We start from the raw sequence: 21,644 nt of genomic DNA, 5'->3' as shown, positions 1-21,644 counted from the left end.
GCATGGAAGAAGCTTGGAAGACACCACTCTGTACTAACAAGTGAAAAGCTGAACAAACTGATAAACCAAAAATTCTTCTTAGACCTGTAAGAGAAGAGAGGTCACAGGGCAAACTGCTGCACCCAGAGTGGAGAGAGCAGCCTCGGTTGCCGATGCTGGAGGACTTGGCACACGCCGGAGTTGCTTCCCTGCCTCTCCCTTCAGAACCTTGGCCCTAGTCGCACATCTTGCAGAGCCTGCTACTCAAAGTGTGGTCCGAAGGGCAGCAGCATAGGCATCACCTGGGAACTTGTCAGAGATGCAGAATCTCCAACCTCACCTCAGACTCAATGAATCTGAACTGGCATTTTCATAACATTCCCAGGTGAATCAGGAGCACGTTAAAGTTCCAGAAGCACTGATCTCAGGAGCTTGCAGAAATGTCCACCAGATGGCGGGTTTGCAGCAGGCACAGGTATCCAGAGCCACAATCAGCCCACCCAAGTCTCCTTCAAATAGTGCCCTAAGTGGCCTTAGAAATTTGGAGCCATTGCTCATGATCTGTGAAGGATGGGGAGAGAACCCAGAGAAGATCCCTAATCAATGAGCGGCAGTTTGTGGGGTGTGAGCCATGAACTACTCCTCTCTGGGCTTTTCCCAAGGTGTTTTTACACTCATTGTCTAGTGAGAGGGATGGGCCATAAGCTCTTATTTTACAGACAAAGGAATTAAGGTCCAGAGAGGGAAAGCAATTTAGCCAAGCGCTCAGCAGTGGCAAATGGTGTTGGAGGTGGAATTGGAACGCAGGTTTCTGGCTGCCTGGCCTGGGCTGAGAGCACCTCTAGATGGACAGGGCAGGATGGTTCAGCCCCAGTCTATGCTGACCTGGCTGATCCTTCCCTGTCCTCTCCCACCCATTTGCTCTTTGAACAGCTATCTTGTTTTCTCTGGGAGTGATAGAAGCAGCTGTTGTAATAATACAATAATTTGGAATGTTAATGGGCTTTTCCCAATACTGAGGGCTCTGGACTTAACCTCCAGGGGAACAAAGCATCAGACTTAATTGGGAACAAACAGGACAAGCCATGGTCCCCAGACGGTCACCCTGGGAATCTGGATGGTCCCTGAGTCAATGGCTAGGACCAGCTATGAGACTCTTACACGAACTTTCATCCCAACCCATTTAGTTTTGTCTTTTTAGTTATAAGAACAAAGAGTCAGCTTCTGGTTGCAGAGGATCTTAGATTTCATTGGCATAAAGTAGCTATGATGTGACGTCACCGTGGTTATGCACAAAGCCAACAACTAGCCAGCATTTCTAGAAATGCGAAGCTCTTTCCTTCTAGATTCTTAGATAGAAGATTCCATTGCCTATGTAACAAGGGGAGGAGGCCCAGTTTACTTTTTAGTCTTACTCACATGGTCCACAACATGAATCTTGGGAGACTCCCTTCTCTACACTGGGTTCCCACTTCCCCAGGAGGACTGAGGAGTTTGGAGATCCTGTGTTCTGGCAGCGTGGAATTCCATGACAGTGACTCAGAAAGGTGTTTTTTTTTTTTTTTTTTTTTTTAATTTAAATTTCTTTTTTAAAAAATTAATTTTTATTGGAGTATAGTTGCTTTACAATGTTGTGTTAGTTTCTTCTGTACAGCAAAGTGAATCAGCTATACATATATCCACTCTTTTTTGGGTTTCTTTCCCATTTAGGTCACCGCAGAATACTGAATAGAGTTCCCTGTACTATACAGTAGGTTCTCATTAGTTATCTATTTTATACATGGTATCAATAGTGTATATATGTCAATCCCAATCGCCCAATTCATTCCCCCTCCCCTCTTTCCCCCTTGGTATCCATACGTTTGTTCTCTACATCTGTGTCTCTATTTCTGCTTTGCAAATAAGATCATCTATACTATTTTTCTAGATATACAAGGCAACATTACTCAGGTGTTTCTGACATACAAAGGTCTTCACAGAAGCCTTTACATCTTTGTTCCTTAGGCTGTAGATGATGGGGTTGAGCATGGGAGTCACCACCCCATAGAAGAGGCAGATGAGCTTGCCTGCAAGGTCCTGTTTATCTGTCCCCAGTGGGTCCTTAGACTTGGGCTTGGCATACATAAAGACAATGGTCCCATAGAATATGATCACAACTGTGAGATGGGCAGAGCAGGTGGAGAAGGCCTTTTTCCTCCCCTCTGCTGATCCTCAGGATGGTAGCAATCATGAACACACAGGAGAAAAAGATGAGCAGAACTGGGATGCCCAGGAAGATCACATTGGCCACAACCATGCTGATCACATTGATGGAGATGTCAGCACAGGCCAACTTCAGGACAGCCAGCATCTCACAGGTGAAGTGGTTGATGACGTTGTCCCCACAGGAGGGCAGTCGTATTGCAAGAGATGTTTGAACCCCAGTGTTGATGATACCAGCTGCCCAGGAGCTGGCCATGGGCACATAGGCAGCCTTGCTCATGACCACAGAGTACCTCAGGGGGTTGCAGATGGCCACGGAGCGATCAAACGCCATCATGCTCAGGAGCACATACTCTGTGGTTCCCATAGCAAAGGAGAGGAACATCTGCCCAAAACAAGCTGAGAAGGAGATGGTTTTCCTGGGGGTCAGGAAGCTGTCAAGGATGAGGGGGACTGAGGAGGTTGTGTAGCAGATGTCCAGGAAGGAGAGGGTCCTCAGGAAGAAGTACATAGGCTTGCGTAGGCGGGAGTCCAGGATGGTCACCAGGATGAGGACCCCGTTGCCCAGCAGGGTCACGAGGTACATGGACAGGATGAGCACAAAGAATATTTTCTCCAGCTTTGGGTGGGCTGAGAGGCCCAGGAGAATGAATCCCACCAGGCGGGAGGTCCAATTGGACCTGGCCATGGTGCATCTGCTCTGTCACCTGCAGGAACTCAGGTCAACCTCAGCACCCTCTGACTCTGCAGTTGCTGGCTTGCTAGTGAGGAACGCCCTCTCCGCTAAGCAAAAGGAAAACAGCTTTAACAATGGATGGACTCTCTGTGATTCTCAGTACAATTCAGGGGACTAGAAAGGAATCTACTTTGTCATCTTAAGCCACTCTCTGTGTAAGAGACATTCGAGATGCCCATGTGGTGATTTAATTTACCTGATCAGACATATTCATTTCTACTGGTATATGCTGGATGATGGACTTATCTTGTTAAATCTTGTTATCTTGTTAAATCTTGGTCAGAAAAGTGAGATGAGATTCACTTCATGTTTTTCTCCCTTGGTGCCCAGGGCTGGTGAAATGATCAGCCCTGAATCTACAGCTCTTGGCAGGCTTTCTTCTCTTCATGTTACCCTCATAGAAACATCTGACCTTCCCCTTATCCTCCTGTAATAGACAGCCCAGGTCCCAGGCCATCCTCTCATCTGTCCTTTACGCCATCCTGTCTTCCTCTCTCCATTCATCAGCCAACATGACTCACTCACACATGACAGAAAATCCACAGCATTTCAGGGAAGGATGCATTGGCTCCAGAATAGACTACAGTTCCAGGGAGGGGGCACTGATAGGTCACTTTGGAAGGGCAAGATGGACAGGAAGGCCACCTGGGGAAGATGACATCCAATCAGGTCCTTGATGGAGGCTGAGGGCTGGGCTTGGGCAGCTGTGTTGTGGAGTGTGGTTGCATTCTAAGGCGCTTATCATCCCCCTGGCTGTAGTGCTGTCCTGGCCAGTTTGCACTGATACCCTGGGAAGCCAGGCTACATTAACAGCCACTATCTCAGCCTCCAGAGAGCTCCAATACCCTGGGTAGCTTCTCATACCATTGCCACTGAAGTCAGGCTAATGCCTCATCCCTGACTTTAAAGACTTCAGCCTTGGAAAAGGGACCTCCAAACATCTAGTCTCCCTGAATTTTCCTTTTTACATCCAAGCTGCTACTACCCAGTGTTTGCTTGATCCCATCCACCAATGAAGATCTCATCACCTTTTTAGGAAGCCAATTCTAGCTTTATACATCTTTTATCATCTGAAAAATTTGTCTCTTGGGTCAAGTCTCTTTATATTTTCCCAGTTTTAGTCCTAGTCCTGCTCTCTGGGGACACATAGAGCATGTCACCCCTTTCTGCCCCATAATAGCTCATCAGAGGTCTAAAGATAATGGTTCTCTTAATTCTCCTCTTTTCCTAGGTTACACGCTGGGCCAAGGAAATCCAAATATCTGTGATGGAATCCAGGCATCAGGACTTTTTAAAGCTCCCCAGATGGTTTCAATGTCCAGACAAGGCTGAGAACACTATCCTAACTTTGTATTCCCAGGTATTCCATTCTGCCCTTACGACCTTTTGAAAACAAACAGACAAATGAAAAGCATTCTTTAGAGACTTGCGTGATTTCTTCCTGGACATTTGCCTGATCAAAAGACTTCCCCAGAATAAGCAATGTCCACTGACAGGTTTTGAGGACAACCTCACCCTCCTTGGGTTTTTCTGAGGCCCTATTACCAGCCGTGTTATCCCCTCTGCCCCTAAATGCAAAGGTCAGGCTAGATGACTGAATGCCCATCACGCCTGACCTCTTCCCCACACAGCTGGCGTCTGCAGGAACTCTATATGGGGCCCCATACCTCCGAGGTCAGAGTCCTTCTCCGATCCAGGGGTTGGATGTCATGAATCCCCTTGAGCAGCTCCTCTTCCACTGGAGGAAGGAAACCATTTGGTTTATTCATGACTGGAATCATGGTTCCAACCTCCCCCTTCCTAAGAATAAAGAATGCTTCCCTTTGGCATCACTTAAGCCCAATTAATTGATTTGGAAGTAATTCAAGTTTGGAAAGATTTTCCAAGATATTTTCTTTCAGCAGACGTGCAAAAATAGTCATAGAAACAGTCATGGGGTGGATGCCACCTGCTTATTCAGGGCTTCCTAAAACACACCTTGTTGGCCATCCTTCAGTTCTGGCTTTCTTTATGCTGACAGAAAACTGTAGATCCAGGCATGGGAGAGGCCTGAGGGTCAACGCAGGCCAACCACTGCACCCCCACCCCCAAAGCATGCAGGCCCATTACTTCCTTGACCATGGTCCTCTGGCCTCAGCTGGAATACTTGAGTAAAGCAGGCTCTCTGGTTGCTGAGGAGGTTTATTACATTTTAAAGTATCAATCCTATAGACAGGAAATTCTGCCTCCCTGCAAATTCCACCCGGCTCTGCCTTCTGCAGTCCTCAAACAAAGTTAGTTCTTCCCCCATGCCCTCCAGGTATTCAGAAATAAGTTGGTTTTGGCAATAAGATGATAGAGAATCAACGTTGCTACTCTTATAGCGTCCCAAAAAAATGTCATACAGTTGAGAGGAACTGTGCACAATTCCTAAATAATTTTGAGATGTCTTTCAGGGTATTATGTCCCACCATGAGGGGCTGTGCTGCATTCAGCACTTGCCATACCACTGAAATCACCTCTTTTCCCCCATTTTGAGCCCTATTCCACTGAACAATCAGACCTATTCTTAGAAATGAGCTTGTGCTAATGATTATCTCAGAGTCCTTTTACCAAAACCTTCACTTGCCTTTATCAGAAACATGATGTGAAAGAGTGATCACTCTTCTAAGGGTTGGGAACAGGCCACGTATCAGAAATAGCCACACTGGGTCTAAAGCAGGAAGAGGGGGGAGATTGTCAGTCCCTGTGATGGATGAAGGTCCAGGTCTCCCCACTCCACTTGCCTTGGTGCTCCAGGAATGATCTCCAAAGAACTTGCCATTGCCTATAGAAGGTAATTTGAGTCTCAGTTTCCTTTTTGGGACCAGTTTTGTCCCTAAAGTCATTTAAAGTTTGGAAAGTGAGTTGTACTCAGTTTAGAAACTGTGTATTGGGACTTCCCTGGTGGTGCAGTGGTTAAGAATCTGCTTGCCAATGCAAGGGACACAGGTTCGAGCCCTGGTCCAGGAAGATCCCACATGTCACGGAGCAACCAAGCCCGTGTGCCACAACTACTGAGCCTGCGCTCTAGAGCCTGCGAGCCACAACTACTGAGCCGTGTGCCACAACTACTAAAGCCCATGCACCTAGAGCCTGTGCTCTGCAAGAGAAGCTACCTCAATGAGAAGCCCGCACACTGCAACGAAGAGTAGCCCCAGCTCAGCACAACTAGAGAAAGCCTGCGCGCAGCAACGAAGACCCAACACAGCCAAAAATAAATAAATTTGTTAAAAAAAAAAAACAAAACTGTGTACTGTTCTGGGATAATATCCCCAAATAATTTATACTGAAGGCCCTGGAGGAGGTTTTCTTCTTGCTGCCTCCCTCCGTCCTTTCCACGTCCTCCTCTCCTTTCTTTGGTCAACGTATTCCTATGAAGACATCACCCAGAGCCCAGAGCCTTCTGGTCAGTCATCCTGTAGCTCACTCAGCCCCCAGATCCTTTTCCCTCAGCTGCAGCAGCAGCTCCATCATCCCCAGGCTGGACTTTGCAGTGGTTCTGGGAGGAGAGTTAGAGTTTGATTTCAGGATGACTACTCATCCGTAGAGTGGTTAGGCTCCTTGAAGCAACATGCTGTGTTCCTTCTGGATCCTCACTGTGCCTCTAGTACGTTACTGTCCTTTCAGCTTCCTGTCCTCTGTGCATGCTCAATTCCTCATCTGAGTCACTGACAGGAGCACAACACAGGACAGGAATGGATACAGAGCCCTGAGGCACTCCATGAGAGACTGTCTCTGCGGACAATAATTTTTCAGGATGGGGTGGGAGGCATCCACATGTAGAGGAGTAGCACACTGGCTCAGTCTTCAGGGCACTCACCCTCTGTATTGAGAAAGGTGAGTTAAAAGTCAAGTATTGCTCTTCTTAAGTTGGAACATCAACTTCTTTACTCAGACACCACAGCTCCTTGTTCTCGGGCCTTCAGACTCTGAGTGAATTATACCTCGGCTTCCCTGGTTCTCTAGCATGCAGATAGCAGACTGTGGGACTTCTCAGCCTCCATAACTTTTATCAATACAGTACTTCCACCTAAGAGCAGCAAAATATACATTCTTTTCAGGTATACCTGGAAGTTTCTCCAGAATATATCACATCTTAGGTCACAAAACAAGTCTTAACAAATTTAAGAAGAATGAAATTATGCCAAGCATCTATTTTGACTGCAATCAAAACTAGAAATCAATAGCAGAAATAAAACTGGAAAATTCAAATATGTGGAAATAAAACAACACACTCATGAACAACCACTGGGTCAAAGAAAAAATAAAAAAGGAAATTAGAAAATACCTCAAGACAAACAAAAGCAAAACACAATACACCAAAACTTATGGAATGTAGCAAAAGCAGTACTAAAAGATGTGTGGGAGGATATTGGTTGTATTGGGCAATAACTGATCTCCAACAACACTAGAAACCAAGTATTTTGGTTAACTCAAGAATAGTATAAGGAACTTGGATGCTCTTCCCAGCACGTATTTCTAAAACTTCACAGTGTAAGTGATAAATTCAGACAAAGTCTTAGTACAAGAGGAGAGCTTACCGAATGGGAACGACCAAAGGAAAAGACAAATGAACCTATGACTGTGTTGTGAACTATGTGGATTCTGCATTGAATGTGGAACCCAGGAACATGGACCACACCCATCGATTGTGAAGTAGAGCTGAAGAAAAGGTAGAGCTGGGATTGTGAGTGCAAACAAGACTGATGATGAATCTAGAATGAAGGATGGAATATGATGGTTGGCCTTTCTATAACAATGTTTATGTAACTGGAAGAAGGGGGCTGGAGTTGGCTGGGCAAAGAAAAACAGGTGACGACAATGGCCTCTCATCAGAGACACCTTATTCTGACAGCTAAAACTGATGTGCTCATGATAGTGGTCTTGTTGTATTCTTCAACTAATCAGAGCTGGATTAAAATATCCTCAGATTACTTAGCCAAGGGTTGTACAAATGTACTGTTTCTTTTTAAAAGGGCAATATATTGAATTGTAGATTGTCTCAGGCAGTATGGGTGTTTTTTCTCAGATTTTTAAATGTCAATCTGTTATGAGTTTACCCCCATAAAGGCAAAATCAAAAACGATCAACACAGATTTTCTTTCAGCAGGATAATGTCAGTAGTATGGTTATTTTAACAAAATTAATTCTAATCCATGAACATAGTATATCTTTCCATCTGTTTGTGTCACCTTCAATTTCTTTCATCAGTGTCTTATAGTTTTCTGAATACAGGTCTTTTACCTCCGTAGGCAAGTTTATTCCTAGGTATTTTATTCTTTTTGATGTGATCATAAGTGGAACTGTTTCCTTAATTTCTCTTTCTGATAGTTCATTGTTAGTGTACAGAAATGCAACAGATTTCTGTACATTAATTTTATATCATGCAACTTTACTGAATTCACCGATGAGCTCTAGTAGTTTTTTGGTAGTGTCTTTAGGATTTTTTATGTATAGTATCATTCTTCCCAGTTTTATTCTTCCCTTCCAATTTGGATTCCTTTTATTTCTTTTTCTTATCTGGTTGCTGTGGCTAGGACTTCCAATACTATGTTGAAAAAAAGTGGCAAGAGTGAGCATCCTTGTCTTGTTCCTGATATTAAAGGAAATGTTTTGAATTGAATCTACAAATTCAGTGCAATCCCTATCAAAATACCAGTGGCATTCTTCACAGAACTAGAACAAATAATTTTAAAATTTGCATGGAAACACAAAAGACCCTGAATAGCCAAAACAATCTTGAGAAAGAAGAGAGCTGGAAGTATCACACTCCCTGACTTCAGACTATACTACAAAGCTACAGTAATTAAAACAGCAGGGTACTGGAACGAAAACAGACACACAGATTAATGGAACAGAATTCAGAGCCTAGAAATAAACTCATGCATTTATGGTCAATTAATCTATGACAAAGGAGGCGAGAATATACAATGGGAGAAGATAGTGTATTCAATAGTGGTACTGGGAAAACTGCACAGCTACATTAAAATAATGAAATTAGAACATTTTCTCACACTATATACAAAAATAAACTCAAAATGGATTAAAAACCTAAATGTAAGACTGGAAACCATAAAACTCCTAGAACAAAACAGAAGCAGAACACCCTTTGACATAAATTGTAGCAATATATTCTTGGATCTGTCTCCTAAAGCAAAGGAAACAAAAGCAAAACTAAACAAATGGGACCTAGTTAAACTTAAAAGCTTTTGCACAGCAAAGGAAACCACTGACAGAATGAAAAGACAACCTATTGAATGGGAGAAAATATTTGCAAATAATATGATTGATAAGGGATTAATATCCAAAAAATATACGCATCTCATACAACTCAACATCAAAAAAAATAAACCAAACAAACCAAGATTAAAAAATGAGCAGAAGACCTGAATAGTCATTTTTCCAAAGAAGACATTAAGATGGCCAACAGGCACGTGAAAAGATGCTCAACATCACTAATCATTGGAGAACTGCAAATCAAAACCACAATGATATATCACTTCACACTTGTCAGAATGGCTATCATCAAAAAGATCACAAATCATAAATGTCAGTGAGAATGTGAAGAAAAGCGACCCTTGTACACTGTTGGTAGGGACATAAACTGGTGCAGCCACTGTGGAAAATAGTATGGAGGTTCCCTAAAAAATTAAAAACAGAACTACCATATAATCTAGCAATTCCACTCCTGGGTATACATCTGAAGAAAATGAAAACACTAATTCAAAAAGATATATGCACCCCAATGTTCACAGCAGCATTATTTACAATAGCCAAGATATGGAAGCAACCTAAGTGTCCACCAACAGATGAATGTTGCTGTACAGCAGAGACTGGCACAACACTGTAAATCAACTATATTTCAAAAAACAAACAAACAAACGAATGAATGGATAAAGAAGATGTGGTATATATATACAATGGAATACTACTCAGCCATAAAAAAGAATGAAATTTTGCCATCTGCAACAACATGGGTGAACTTGGAGGGTATTATGCTCAGTGAAATAAGTCAGACAGAGAAAGATAAATACTGTATGTTATATGCAGAATTTAAAAAATAAAACAAACTAGTAAATAGAGCAAAAAAGAAACAGACACACAGATATAGAGAACAAACTAGTGGTTACCAGTGGGGAGAGGGAAGGGGAGGAGCAAGATAGAGGTAGGGGACTAAGAGGTACAACTACTATGTATAAAATAAGCTATGAAGATATATTGTACAGTACAGGGAATATGGCCAATATTTTATAATAACTATAAATGGAGTATAACCTTTAAAAATTGTGAATTACTATGTTTTACACCTGAAAATTATATAATATTATAAATCAACTGTACCTCAATTTAAAAATTCACTAAAAAATCTTTTTTTAAAAGGGCAATTTAAAATCTTTTCCTCAGTTTTAATAGTGATTAATATGCATTGTGATGCCATGGGCTGTTTTTGTAGAAAGAAACTATTTGAAAGCATTTTTGGACACTGTTTCATCAGATGTGGTTGCTAAAGATTTTGTTTTGTTCATGTATTCTTTTTACAGTAGGAAGTCAAAAAACGTGGGGAATGACTGACTGGAATAAAGGTCTGTGTGAAGGAAATAACTGAGTTATGTTAGTAAACTGTGGGAGAAAGCTTAAATGGGGCAGCCATAAATCAAGGCACTGTTATTAATCTTTTTCCATTCCAGTTATGTAATAAAACTTCACACAGAGACATATACATGCACACACATACATACATCATTCTTAAAAGAGATACCATTTTCAATGGTATCCTTTTTCAATAAGAAATTTTTTTTTTTTTTGCGGTACGCAGGCCTCTTACTGTTGTGGCCTCTCCTGTTGCCGAGCACAGGCTCCGGACGCGCAAGGCTCAGCGGCCATGGCTCACGGGCCCAGCCGCTCTGCGGCATGTGGGATCTTCCCGGACCGGGGCCCGAACCCGTGTCCCCTGCATCGGCAGGCGGACTCTCAACCACTGCGCCACCAGGGAAGCCCCAATAAGAAATTTTTGATAATTTTTCAATAAGATAATTTTTACAGATATTGTAGATGGTACAATTACATTAGTAGGTAACATGGATTCCAAACTTCTATTTTTTTCAACTCAAATAGGTTCCAAATATGTAGACTTTATATAGTTTTCATGTCTACTATCCCTTTTTTGAAAATTAGTGTGTATGGGAAAGCAAAGTTGATTTTTCACAGAATTTAATAACAGCTGGATTCCAAGTGTTGAAAATAAAAGATTTATTTTATTATTTATTTATTTATTTTTTTTTGCGGTACATGGGCCTTTCACTGTTGTGGCCTCTCCCGTTGCGGAGCACAGGCTCTGGACACGCAGGCTCAGTGGCCATAGCTCACGGGCCCAGCCGCTCCACGGCATGTGGGATCTTCGCGGACCGGGGCATGAACCCGTGTCCCCTGCATCGGCAGGCAGACTCTCAACCACCGTGCCACCAGGGAAGCCCTATTTTATTTTTTTTATACAGCAGGTTCTTATTACCTATCCATTTTATGCATATTAGTGTATATACATCAATTTCAATCTCCCAATTAATCACACCACCACCAACCCCGCCCCTTTCCCCCCTTGGTGTCTATACATTTGTTCTCTACATCTGTGTCTCTATTTCTGCCCTGCAAACTGGTTCATCTGTACCATTTTTCTAGATTCCACGTATATGCATTAGTATATGATATTTGTTTTTCTCTTTCTGACTTACTTCACTCTGTATGACAGTCTCTACATCCGTCCATGTCTCTACAAATGATCCAATTTGTTCCTTTTATTGGCTGTGTAATATTCCATTGTATATATGTACCACTACTTCTTTAACCATTTGTCTGTCGATGGGCACTTAGGTTGCTTCCATGACCTGGCTATTGTAAATAGTGCTGCAATGAACATTAGGGTGCATGTGTCTTTTTGAATTCTGGTTTTCTCTGGGTATATGACCAGAAGTGGGATTGCTGGGTCATACGGTAATTCTATTTTTAGTTTTTTAAGGAACCTCCATACTGTCCTCCATAGTGGCTGTATCAATTTACATTCCCACCAACAGTGCAAGAGGGTTCCCTTTTCTCCACACCCTCTCCAGCATTTGTTGTTTGTAGATTTTCTCATGATGCCCATTCTAACTAGTGTGAGGTGATACTTCATTGTAGTTTTAATTTGCATTTCTCTAATGATTAGTGGTGCTGAGCAGCTTTTCATGTGCTTCTTGGCCATCTGTATTTCTTCTTTGGAGAAATGTTTATTTAGGTCTTCTGCCCATTTTTTGATTGGGTTGTTTGTTTTTTCAATATTGAGCTGCATGAGCTGTTTATATATTTTGGAGATTAATCCATTCTCTGTCGATTCATTTGCAAATACTTTCTCCCATTCTGAGGGGTGTCTATTCGTCTTATGGTTTCCTTTGCTGTGCAAAAGCTTTTAAGTTTCATTAGGTCTCATTTATTTTAGGTAGGTTTACTCCTAGGTATTTTATTCCTTTTGTTGCAATGGCAAATGGGAGTGTTTCCTTAATTTCTCTTTCAGATTTTTCATCATTAGTGTATACAAATGCAAAAGATTTCTGTGCATTAAATTTTATTTTATTTATTTTTAATATATTTTATTTATTTTTATATATCAGGTTCTTACTAGTTATGTGCATTAATTTTGTACCCTGAAACTTTACCAAATTCATTGATTAGCTCTAGTAGTTTTCTGGTGGTATCTTTAGGATTCTCTATGTATAGTATCATGTCATCTGTAAACAGTGACAGCTTTACTTCTTCTTTTCCAATTTGCATTCCTTTTATTTCTTTTTCTTCTCTGATTGCCATGGCTAGGACTTCCAAAACTATGCTTAGTAATAGTGGCAAGAGTGGATATCCTTGCCTTGTTCCTAATGTTAGAGGAAATGTTTTCAGTTTTTCACCATTGAGAATGATGTTTGCTGTGGGTTTGTCATATATGGCCTTTATTAAGTTGAGGTAGGTTCCCTCTATGCCCACTTGCTGGAGAGTTTTTATCATAAACGGGTGTGGAATTTTGTCAAAAGCTTTTTTCTACATCTATTGAGATGATCATATGGTTTTTATTCTTCAGTTTGTTAATATGGTGTATCACACTGATTGATTAGCATATATTGAAGAATCCTTGCGTCCCTAGGATAAATCCCACTTGATCATGGTGTATGATCCTTTTAATGTGTTGTTGGATTCTGTTTGCTAGTATTTTGTTGAGGATTTTTGCATCTATATTCAGAAGTGATATTGGTCTGTAATTTTGTTTTTTTGCAGTATCTTTGTCTGGTTTTGGTATCAGGGTGATGGTGGCCTCATAGAATGAGTTTGGGAGTGTTCCTTTCTCTGCAATTTTTTAGAAGAGTTTGAGAAGGATGGGTGTTAGCTCGTCTCTAAATGTTTGATAGAATTCACCTGTGAAGCCATCTGGTCCTGGACTTTTGTTTGTTGGAAGATTTTAAATCACAGTTTCAATTTCATTACTTGTGATTTGTCTGTTCATATTTTCTAGTTCTTCCTTGTTCAGTCTTGGAACATTATACCTTTCTAAGAATTTGTCCCTTTCTTCCAGGTTGTCCATTTTATTGGCATAGAGATACTTGTAGTAATCTCTTAGGATACTTTGTATTTCTGTGGTGTCTGTTGTAATTTCTCCTTTTTCATTTCTAATTGTATTGATTTGAGTCCTCTCCCTCTTTTTCTTGATGAGTCTGGCTAATGGTTTATCAATTTTGCTTATCTTCTCAAAGAACCAGCTTTTAGTTTTATTGATCTCTGCTACTGTTTCCTTTGTTTCTATTTCATTTATTTCTGCTCTGATCTTTATGATTTCTTTCCTTCTACTAACTTTAGGTTTTGTTTGTTCTTCTTTCTCTAGTTCCTTTAGGTGTAAGGTTAGATTGTTTATTTGAGATTTTTCTTATTTCTTGAGATAGTCTTGTATTGCTATAAACTTCCCACTTAGAACTGCTTTTGCTGCATCCCATAGGTTTTGGATCGTCGTGTTTTCACTGTCATTTGTCTCAACGTATTTTCTTATTTCCTCTTTGATTTCTTCTTCAGTGAGCTCTTGGTTATCTAGTAACGTATTGTTTAGCCTCCATGTGTTTGTGTTTTTTCCTTTTTTTCCCCTGTAATTGATTTCTAATCTGATAGCACTGTGCTCACAAAAGATGCTTGATATGATTTCAATTTTCTTAAATTTACTGAGGCTTGATTTGTGTTGACCATTTTCTTAATTGTTATGGGTTTGTTTTTGTAGGTCCTTTTTTCCTCTTCTGTTTCCCACTTAGAGAAGATCCTTTAGCATTTGTAGTAGCATGCGCGTTTCTCCTTGGGTTTATCCCACCTGGGACTCTCTGTATTTCTTGGACTTGGGTGGATATTTCCTTTCCCATGTTAGGGAAGTTTTCGACTATAATCTCTTCAAATATTTTCTTGGGTCCTTTCTCTCTCTCTTCTCCTTCTGGGACCCCTATAATGCGAATGTTGTTGCGTTTAATGTTGTCCCAGATGTCTCTTACGCTGTCTTCATTTCTTTTCATTCTTTTTTCTGTTCTGCAGCAGTGAATTCCATCATTCTGTCTTCCAGGTCACTTATCCGTTCTTCTGCTTCAGTTATTCTGCTATTGATTACTTCTAGTGTATTTTTCATTTCAGTTATTGTATTGTTCATCTCTGTTTGTTTGTTCTTTAATTCTTCTAGGTGTTTGTTCTTTACTTCTTCTGGTATTTGTTAAACATTTCTTGCATCTTCTCGATCTTTGCCTCCATTCTTTTTCCGGGGTCCTGGATCATCTTTACTATCATTATTCTGAATTCTTTTTCTGGAAGGTTGCCTATCTCCACTTCATTTACTTGTTTTTCTGGGGTTTTATCTTGTTCCTTCATCTGGTACATAGCCCTCTGCCTTTTCTATCTTTCTGTGAATGTGGTTTTTGTTCCACAGGCTGCAGGTCTGTAGTTCTTCTTGCTTCTGCTCTAAAAGATTTAAAAGGTACCTGCAAACATTTTTTTGGTCAACTTCTATGGCTTTTCTTCCTGTTTCATCTTATAATCATATACTCATTTCTCTTAGGACATAAAAACAATGCTAACTATATCTATCTAAGATTGTACTATATTTCTTACTTGTATTGAAATAGCTGTCATAGCATTAATAATAATAAAATGTGACATTTTGGTTAGGCTCAATTAAATAAAAATTTAAAAATACTTTATAAAGGGACTTCCCTGGTGGTCCAGCGGATAAGACTCCACGCTCCCAATGCAGGGGACACGGGTTTGATCCCTGGTCAGGGAACTAAGATCCCACATCCCACATGCTGCATGCCACACGGCGCGGGCAAAGAAAAAAATAATAATACTTTATAAAATACTTTTTAAAACTTTAAAAAATACTTTAAAATGCTTTTAAAAATACTTCTATATATTCAGAAAACCAAAAACTGAGTTTTTCTATTTTCTTGCTCTTTACTAACATTAAGTAATATAAGCCATGTGATTTACTGTTTTATAATCAGTTAAAATATTGTTTTGAGTGTACCATGTATTATAAGTGAGACAGAGGGCAATAAAATAAGGCAGGCCTCATGCAAACAGATTGTGTATGGGGGCGCCTCATCCTTTGACCTGATGGGTCATGCTGGAGGTTCTCACCATCCCAGGCTTACACAAGTGGACACAGAACAAGGTGCTTAATAGCCCATAGACTGCTTTTGGCAGTGATTCATCTGAGGCCTCCTCATCGCCCCAGAGCCGATGAAACATCAGATGCTGATCACCCAGAGTGAGGTGGACGTTTATGAAGCACTTGCTGTGGTTCTTCCCATCCTTCAAAGTCCAGTTCAAATACTCTTTTTTTTCTTTTTTTAAACTTGAACAACATAAATTTATTTTCTCTCTGTTTTGGAGCTGGAATATTGAGATCAGGGTGCCAACATTTTCAGGTTTTGGTAAGAGCTCTTCTTGGCTTGCAGACATCTTCTTGCCATGTCCTCACATGGCAGAAAGAAAGAGAGCTCCCTGTTGCCTCTTCTAAGGACACTAATCTCATGCCAGTTCAAATACTCTTTCTTCCTTGAAGCCTTCCTGAGGATCAGTTTCTAGTTGCATTTTTCTCTGGTTGTACTCATGTATGCCTAAGAGGAGTTAACTTCTTTTTCGCTGCATTCTTTTTTCACTCTGCCAATTACAAGGACATCTGACAGGCTGCCTGCCGTGTGCTGGTTATTCGGGGATGTGCTTGTGTGTCTGTCCCTCTTTCCAGCCCTTTGAGGGCAGGAACTGAGATGGATTCTTCCCAGCTTTCTTTCAGCACCCTGCACTAACAGGAGCTCTACAGAAGTGGGATAGATTTGTTTAGAGTTTATTTATGACTGGGCCATCCAAACCAATAATTCTCCAGAAGTAAACATCTTCGGGGTGAGGAGAGCCATAGAACCTCCATTTTTCTATTTACACACCCCCTGTTCCTATCCTGACCTGTGTCAACTGCTCCCAAGGTTGCTCCCTCCATTTATATCATCATCTGCCTTTATTCCCTTCTGCCTTCAGACATGCCCAGGCCTTTCTGATCTAGACTGGTTGTGTAAAAGGTGCCCATTTGTTTTTGCACAAACAGCATTGGACATTCTTTCTCTCTGAACATGCTTGAAACTAGAGTTTATGTTTTCTCGTATCAGAGTCACGGCAATATCTCCCAGTTTATAGATAAAACAACTGAAGCCCAGATAGGAAAAGGAGCTTGCCAAGGTCATTGCACTACTACACAGTGCAGAACTAAAAGGCAGGGTACTCTTGGCTGTGTAGTCTGGGATGGGACTTCCTCTACTGGAACAAAGAAGAGCAAATGAATCAACCTAGTCTACGGTGGCCTCTGTGGTCTGACAGAGGCCAAACCTGCCTCATATCTACCTTCTTTGAACAGCCACCTGCCACACTGAGAGTGTGACAGAAGCAGCTGTTGTAGTAATTTACTTGGGATGGTTAATGGATCCCCCCATTCTCTCCTCCTCCTCCTTGTAATACCTAGGATCTCCTCTTTATAATATTCAGGGTCCTCAGGGAATTCCCTGGCAGTCCAGTGATTAAGACACCATGCTTCTACTGCAGGGGGCACGGGTTCGATCCCTGGTCGGGGAATTGAGATCCCGCATGCCACGCGGCATGGCCAAAATATAGGGAAAAAAAGTTAACTCTAAGTTAACTCTCAAGGGCACACTGAACCAGCATTAATTGGGACCAAACAGGTCAGCCCTGGTTTCCCCACTAGGGTTCCCCAAGAAGCCTGCTGGTTTCTAAACTAGGGCCAGGACTGGTTGTGAGCAACTGGCTCTCAATAACTCTCATCCTGATCTAGCTTAGTTTTGCTCTTTTGGTTATAAGAAACCAAGACCCACTCAGGCTAGCTCAGGGAAATTTTTATTGCTGTGGTGGTTCTAAATAAAGATGCATTTGGGGCAATTATGGAATCATATAAATCAAAGAATAAGATTCTTAACAGGGAAAAGTGAAAGGATTGTAGAGATGGAGAGTATTCTTGATAGCAGGCAGCTCCAGGAATCCCAGAAACAGAATTCAAAGGTTCACCTTCTGAATCTCCTCTATTAATGAGACAGACGCTTTCTTTTTTTTAATTAATTTGGCTGCGTTGGGTCTTAGTTCCAGCATGTGGGCTCTTTAGTGCATGCGAGACCTCACTCCCTGACCAGGGATCGAACCCGGGCCCCTGCATTGGGAGCGCAGAGTCTCAACCAATGGACCACCAGGGAAGTCCTGACACTTTCTACATGGGCTTCATCTGCTAACTCAGAGCTTTTTCATCCCACCCCACTGCTATAACATCAACCTTACCTCAAGGAATCTCTGGTGGGTCCTTTCTGATTTGAGTCTCACTAAACTGATGTAGTCTCCCTGTTTCCCAATTCCAAGTTCCCCAAAGATCAATCTAATTAGCCCAGTTCGTCCTTTTGCTTCAGTCAGGTATATTACCCTCAAATTTATAGGTTATCTCCTCTTGGATCAGTTGCTCTGGTCCAATGAACTGCGGCTGCAGGATAACTGGTAGTGTCACTGGGCTGAAACTGGAACAGATCCCTTTAGAGGAAATGTGGATAGGGCAGGCTCTATGACATCTCTAAGATGTGACATGAGCTTGGCTCAACAGATCTATCCATAATTAGCAAATGCTACGGTATCTCACTTCCCAATCTCTCAGTCCACCTATGATTTCAGGTGGACAGTTTGTGCACGTTAGACTCACCTTGAGCTAACAGTATCCCACCTCAAACACCATCCATCGTTCTGCTTCTCTGCCCCAGGCCTTCTCCAATGCTATGGAAGCCACCTGTGTGTAGTCCAGAAGAACAGGGGTTACAACTGTGGTAGGCAGGATTCTAAGCTGCCCCCAAGTTTTCTCTCCCCCTGGTGTGCACACCCTGCATAATCCCCAGGACTGTAAAAATGACGGCTTTTACTCCCATGATTGGGTTATACTACATGACATAGTTGGCCTTAACATAGGGGGATTATCCAGGTGGGCCTGACCTAATCATGAATCCTTTAAAAGCAGAGAGTTTTTCTTTAGCTAGTGACAGAAATGGAAGTCAGAGTTCAAAGCACTGAAAGGATTTGATGCACCATTACTGACATGAAGATGGAAGGAGCCACGTAGCAAGGAAATGGGGACCTCAGGACTGTAGCTGCAAAAAACTGAACTTTGCAACATAAATGAGCTTGAAAGTGGACTTTTCCTCAGAGCCTCCAGATGAGAACTTACTCCAGCTGACACTTTGATTTCAGCCATTTGATACCCTAAGAACCGAGTCATGCCATGCTGGATTTCTGACATACAGAACTGTGAGCTAATAAATGGGCATTGATTTAAGCTGCTAAATTGTGGTGATTTGCTACACGTCAATACACAACTGTCACAACCTTGGAGGAACTATCAACCAGTAGGGGAAGGTAGCTGGGGATAAAGTCACCAGCCTCCCATCCTTCACGCAGACAATTCTGAGAGGCATTCTTCATGCTCTTTGGGTCCCTCCAGCAGAACTGATCCCCTGTAGCACACAGCAGCCACCTTAATAATGCACCCTTATATTGGCTTTTCCTCCTTTCACATCTCACTCCTCCTGTTCCCTCATGCCAGCTTCCTGAGATCACCTCCAAAATAAACTGTCTGCTCCCAAGTCCTTGCCTCAGGCTCTGCTTTGGGGGGAACACAACCAAGACAACTGCTACCAGGAGTAGCCCCAGAAGACATGCCCTCACCACTCAGACGGCAACAAGGACCCCGTTTCTGTTGGTAAGTGAAGCGGCGATAACCCCTGGCCTGTTGTAGCATCATACTCATTCAGACATTCACCTGCAGGGGGCTGAAATGCTTTACAGGTTGAAGGGGATGCATGAGTTATTCAGTAGCTCTAGTACTTTGAAAATATGAGGTATTTTTAAGGGTGGTAAAATTGACCCTCTTTTGTTAACTACCTTATAAAACAAAGCTAGAGAAAGGCATGGACATATACACACTACCAAACGTAAGGTAGATAGCTAGTGGGAAGCAGCCGCATAGCACAGGGAGATCAGCTCGGTACTTTGTGACTGCCTGGAGGGGTGGGACAGGGAGCGTGGAAGGGAGGGAGACGCAAGAGATATGGGAACATATGTATAACTGATTCACTCTGTTATAAAGCAGAAACTAACACACCATTGTAAAGTAATTATACTCCAAGAAAGAAATAATAATTAAAATGTTTTAAACTAAAAAAAAAAAAAAAAGAAGACTTGAAGAAAAATAGGCTCAGGTAAGCTAAGTGTAAACACAGAGCGTGCTATGAAAGCCAGAAGGCATCCATGGCAATTTTTAAAGAGATTCTTATCTCCTGCACCCACAAGGCAGATTGTGCTACAAGGCAGGGCTAGGACTTGACTGTAAAAATGGCAGAGCTACAAAGGAGACTGTGCAGCCTTGCCACGTTTCCAATGCTAAAGTTGGGGCCTTGACAGGGAAAGTGGGACCCTGCATCCTGGGATCAGGGTATCTGGGTGGATGCTCCTGAGAATCTAGAGCCCTCAGATTCCTCTGAATCCTCCAGACCCACAGAATCAGCCCCTGAGTCCCCTCCCTGGTGCTGCCACAGAGCAGCCTCTGCTTGCCTGGAGACCGTGCAGGGATCTCATCTGAGGCAGATACTCTTCTCGAGATAAAGCCTGGACTCCCCTCAGTACAGTTCCTGCTCTGAGAGGAAACAGCGACTCCGCAAAAGGATGCTAGGACCTGGGGAATCTGTGTGGACCTGGAGGGTGCTGGAGTGGAGAGCAGGGTGTGGGCATATCGGCTACATGGGGACAGTGTCTTGATGTGGACATGCTCTCCTTGACTCTGGACTGAAGACTCAGCAAGAATGCCGGAGCTCTTCTAACGTGCAGGACGCTGGGTTCATGAAGCTGGGATGTGACAGTGGTCCACATTAAATGAGGGGAGGAGGCTGACGCCGCCTTGGCAGCGTGTGGAGGAAGAAATGAGAAGGTTCAGGGAGTGTGAATGTTAAAAAGGGCTTCTGAGGGGAGAGCAAAGAACCCACCACCCTGGGAAAATACAGAGGCCACCCCCCACTAAGGCAATAAGGCATGCACTGGTGAGGGGAGACCGACATCTTCGAAAAGCTTGGTGTTGGCTGTCCTCCGTGCGAGCATTAAGCAGCCACTCTCTCCGAGACCCTAGGACACTGCCTTAGTGTAGGGATGTGTCCCACCCAGAGTAGGATCTGCCAACCTCCACACCTCCACACCTCCCCGCCTCTAGGAATCTCTCCTCCTTCATCTCACAGATGATCTTTCCCTTCCACTTCAGGACATCTAAATGAGTTTCTTTAATGGGCTTAGGCTTTTAAGAAAGTGAAGGGAACTGATGAATGCCAGCTCTGGCATTCTGTTTTAGTTCTCTGGACCATCCCCCATATGGTTCCACTGTACTTCCAACTACAAAAACATATCTGAGGCAAGGACCTGGATCTGGTTTAAGGGACAGGAGGGAAGAGGGAGGAAAGAAAGAGAGGAAACAATGTGTTACATACTCACAAAACTCAAAGGACCAAAATTTGGCAATCGCTTACTTTTAAAAATGTAAAGTGGATTAAAAATCATCACTATAATACAGTAAATCTCACTTCTGTTTTAATATGTTCCTTGAGCTTGGGAGAAAATCATGGACAGAGAGCTCTGGGAGCGGCACTGGCCTCACAGCCCATCTTGCCTGTGCCACAGAAGGTAAGGGGTGACCATCACTGCTGCTCTCATTAGTTGTAGGGTTGAGAACATTTCTGCATTTGCTTTCCCACAGTCTTTCTGGGGTTTCATCTCAGTGTGGGCATACTCATGAAGCGTGTGCTGGATGTAACTGGCATCCATGAGCCATGTGGGTTGCATGGACACTAGTGTAGGAGCTGCAGGCCCCCTGTCCTGCGGCATTCTACTTCTGCCGCGGTGGAGTGGCACACTTGCCTCTGACTTCCCTGCAGTGACAGCAAAGAGGAGAACATGGTACATGACAATATTCTTACTGTCCATCAGATCAAAACAAAGGGCAGCTCAAGATAAGCCTCACTATGTCTAGTGCTAACATACGAGAGGAATGTCTGCCATGGTGCTAACGAGCACTATTGTATGTTGAGGCAGTTGTCAT

General features: G+C 42.5%; 1 non-coding gene and 1 pseudogene across 1 annotated transcript; both read right to left on the bottom strand.

Annotated features, from left to right (window-relative positions):
* Positions 1-1,902: 1,902 nt before the first annotated feature.
* Positions 1,903-2,869, bottom strand: LOC112411730 (olfactory receptor 13C7-like; annotated as a pseudogene).
* A 5,098-nt stretch (positions 2,870-7,967) lies between these two features.
* LOC112411771 (small nucleolar RNA SNORA69) lies at positions 7,968-8,084 on the bottom strand. Its single transcript, XR_003005691.1, has one exon. It is a non-coding gene; the product is annotated as a small nucleolar RNA SNORA69 (small nucleolar RNA).
* Positions 8,085-21,644: the final 13,560 nt, after the last annotated feature.

The sequence above is a fragment of the Neophocaena asiaeorientalis genome, unplaced genomic scaffold (assembly GCF_003031525.2).
Source record: "Neophocaena asiaeorientalis asiaeorientalis breed wild unplaced genomic scaffold, Neophocaena_asiaeorientalis_V1.1 scaffold449, whole genome shotgun sequence".
Classification (NCBI taxonomy): Eukaryota; Metazoa; Chordata; class Mammalia; order Artiodactyla; family Phocoenidae; genus Neophocaena; species Neophocaena asiaeorientalis.
Note: the sequence above shows the minus strand (reverse complement) of the source record. Positions and strands in the feature narration are given on the sequence as shown.